Source organism: Hydra vulgaris, chromosome 13, assembly GCF_038396675.1.
Source record: "Hydra vulgaris chromosome 13, alternate assembly HydraT2T_AEP".
NCBI classification, from domain to species: Eukaryota; Metazoa; Cnidaria; class Hydrozoa; order Anthoathecata; family Hydridae; genus Hydra; species Hydra vulgaris.
The window spans coordinates 5,935,256-5,939,216 of record NC_088932.1 but is presented as its reverse complement, the minus strand read 5'-3'; the positions used below and the strand labels follow the sequence as shown (position 1 = coordinate 5,939,216).

The window sequence follows — 3,961 nt, the reverse complement described above, 5'->3', positions numbered from 1 at the left end:
TGAAACGGTAATGCTAATGTAGCTGTTGAAGCATATTCGAATCAATTTCTAAAGATAATAATGGGTATAATACATAATTTTATTTATAATGATACACATTATAAATAAAAGTATTTTAATTTAAACATACTTGATCCTTTTATAACATTGTTAAATTTAATAATTGAATATTTTATTCTACTATTACTTTTTTTATAAATTAGTTTTGAAATTTTTGTTTTTACAATTGAATTCGATGGCCACAAATAAGACAAAGACCTTTTCTATAAAAAGATTTTTCGCCATGCTCAGAACACACTTCAGTAGAACCAATGTTATCATAGTCTAAATATGAATCCACCACAATGAAATCCTTACCGCTAACCGAACATTTGCAAATTTGGCAACTGTTCTGGTTTGTATTAACTTTTCCGCTTTCTTTTGCAATTTTTATTTTTTTTAGCAATTTCGAATTACAGCTACGAGCAGATGCAAATTTACGATGTGCTGTTTTAAGTTGTCTTTTTAAAATAAGTTGGAACTGCTCCTCCTCTCCTAGCCTAATACTCATAGTCTCTAGTTGAGAACTTAATGAGTTATTATGTGTGTCAAGAGTCTTGTTTTTAGAATTCAAATCTGTAATTTCAGTTTCCAACTTTATTACCTGCAATTTTAATTTATCCATTTGCTCCATATAAGTTTCTTCTTTAGAAGATAATTGGTCAACTTGACTACTTAGTTCCTTATTAATATTTAAAATTGAAATATAATCTGCATCTGCTGATTTTCTTTTTTTTGTTAGTGGAGCTGGAGACAGTTGCATTTTAAAAAATGCTTTGTTTTTTAAAGCTTTAAAATCTTTTGCTTTATAATTATTTTTTTGGCGAGCTAACTTTAGACACATTTTATCGAAGTCATTAAAAGTAGGCAAAGTAAAATCAGATGGCAAAATAAAACTCACAAAACTAAATAAATCCCCTCTTAATTTAAAGACTGTCATTAAAATAGAAATGACATTATTAGTGATATTATCTGCGTTAATTATTCTTTTAACAAAAGGAAAGTTACATTTATCTTCCCAACCGTCTTCCCATCCAATGCATACTTTCAAAAATTCCTTCTCAGTTGAATACATATTGACGTAGTAATAATAATATAATAAAAGCAAATAAAATAATATTGACTGACAAGTAAATGCACTAGATAAAAGAAGATATAACAACTTATCTGATATATATTAATCCAATTTGCCAAAGAGAAAGTTTCGCGTAACTTTGTTTATATTTATACTTTCAAAATTTGTCTCGCCGAAACAGTTGTTTCAATAAAATTCGTTAGTAAATAGCTTGGGAAGTAACGCAATAAAGTTACGTCATCGCTTAGAAATGTTAACACAAGTTTAAGCGTAAAATTAAAACAATTTGTTGTAAAACATGCCAAGTTTAAAAGCATATTGACTAACATAGCAAGAGGTACGTAAAATAATTTTTATATTTTCATCTGCATAAAAGATCGAAATTTTAATAACTAACGTCATCCATCAAAAAATTAATATTTTACATTTAAAAGAAATAAATTTAAAAGTATAAATGCATTAAAAATTAAGCTATAGTAATAAAATCACACGGATGACGTTGGAATCTGATAGAATAGACATTCATTGATAAATGTTCCAAATTTCAACCATCAGCCATGTAGCTATGTTAGTCAATCTCGGTTGGCCCAAGACAGGTTTTCCGTAAAAATCGCTAAAAACAGAAAAGTCATCCAAAATCATTTAAAATATTTTAACAATGTTTATTTTTATTTTGTTTAAAGTAAATATTTATTTAACCAAGAAAGATAGTTCTTGTAAATTTTTTTAATTTGAAGATTAAAGCGTTTATAGAAAAAAAAAACCATTACTATAAAGTTATTGAATTTTTATATTTTATTTGCCAAAATTTTTATAAAACTTTTTATGCGGAAATTGTTTTTGCTAGACTCGTGACGTAAGTCCCAATTTTACATTGCGTGAAACAGCAGTGAATCCTAAAATAACCAAAATTATATTTAAACAGCAATTAATGCATTATTTTATTTAAACAGAGAGTATGTAAAAATAAAGTAAAATCACCTAAAATATTTATTTTTCGCTGATATCTTTCCGCTGCTTCTTTTGATAAAGTTTCAAAGTAATTGTAGGACATGGTGCTTTTTAAAAACTTCGCGTATAAAAGAATAGTTTGTTTTCCCCCAATTCAATATGGTTAGTTTTGGTGTCGCAATATAGTCACGTGATTCCGACTGGATGGATTATTTCTTTCTTATCTTAAAATCATCACCTTTTATCTGACTTTACTTTTCTTTTTATTTAAACTATTTATTATAATTAAATTTGATAGGTGTTTACTTGAGATTAGTATCATTACTATATGTAAATATCCTTGATGTAAGATCTTTTATTCAGAATAAATTTGATTTGATTTGATAAGAATGTTTTCTTGATCTTTCATTTAACTCAAAAGCGGAGAAACAACTAAAACTTTACTATCTTAATACATATTCATATCGAATACTATCAGGTGCTTGTCTTTCTCTTAACAAGTTTAAAGTGAAGGTAAAAAAGCTAGACATTGAAACACGATTGATTTTTCACTGCCTGTTGGTTGGCAAACGAAACAATCTACACAATTGCTGAGCGCTATTAAAGATTATTTTTGGTAATCCTTCTAAGATTTAATACAAAATAACTCACAAGTATATAAATGTACTATAAATCATCCTTTTCGCTTGTCATATAGCTTCTGAATAGCACTTTAATTTAAATAAAATAAATTTTAGCGCATTTTTAAAATAAAACCCCCCGAAACATTACGATATTTCATTAAGATCAAAGGAAAGCCGCAGGAACATATTTGTTCCGGTAGATGAAAAATTGCATTAGCGCAAAAACCAAAGTTTTCTCGTCTGACTTCCCAAAATTCACGGGAAAAAAAAAGTGTCACCAATGATGGCATACTGCGAAGAGAGTAGTTTTCTGTTTTGTTACAGCAACAAAAACAAACTGAAACTCTAGACTCATTATGGTTTTTTTTCCTTGAAAGATGATATTTGATATGTAATATTTATCTACTTTTATTGTCATTTAAAATAACGATTATTAATTTAAAATGTTATAAAAAGTAGTTAAAGCTTTTACAAAATAAAATAAAAAAGTTGTAACTTTTTTTACAATATTTCTAAACAAGTCATCAACCGCTTTTAGAACTTTATTTGTGAAACTATTAAAGGTATTATTATATATTAAGTTAATCACATTTTAAAGACAAAAAAAAAAATGAAATGTCACGTGGCTTTCTATGATTTTTTTAATGAAAGTAAGCTTAAATAATATAATTAATATTGTTTTTTAAACGCAAATTTCTGGATTTCAGAAAATATCAATTATGGACTAAAAATGAACGCTTTCGATTTTATTTTCAACACATTCTAGCTCGTACATATCCATGTTAAGGGGTATACTCCCCCATTTTAAAATATTGACAATAAATAACAAATTTTGACATAAAATGATTAACCATAGCATAAATGTAGAAAATTAAAAAAAAATTAAAAAAATTGGTCAACGGTTGCTGTAGTAACCGTAAAAAACCCCCAAAATAAGCAAAAAATAAGATTTGCGCTGGCCAAGTTTTAGCAAAAACTAATAAAAAAGGCTGAATGAAACTTTGGAAACACAATTAGAATAGGTTTATGAGTGTTTTAAACAGAACAGATTTTTAAAAAAAGGTTCTGGGCCTGAAGACTTGTGCTCTAAAGTTGACAATAGAAAAAAGTACATTTTTTGAAAAATTAAATTAGCCATACTGTTTTATTCATAAGTATTTAAAAATTCTGTTCCGTTTAAAACACAGCTTTTATAAAAAGGAAAATTTGTTGAAAATTTCAGATAAAACGCTCAAGCGGTTCTCTTGGAATTTTGGCCGGCATATTGAAAAAC

The 3,961-nt window shown here is 27.1% G+C and overlaps 1 long non-coding RNA gene across 1 annotated transcript; it reads right to left on the bottom strand.

The window, feature by feature from the left end:
• Positions 1-426: 426 nt before the first annotated feature.
• LOC136089393 (uncharacterized) lies at positions 427-2,915 on the bottom strand. Its single transcript, XR_010643010.1, has 3 exons — positions 2,096-2,915; positions 1,885-2,010; positions 427-1,727 (listed from the first exon to the last, which is right to left on the bottom strand). It is a non-coding gene; the product is annotated as an uncharacterized LOC136089393 (long non-coding RNA).
• Between the last annotated feature and the right edge of the window lie 1,046 nt (positions 2,916-3,961).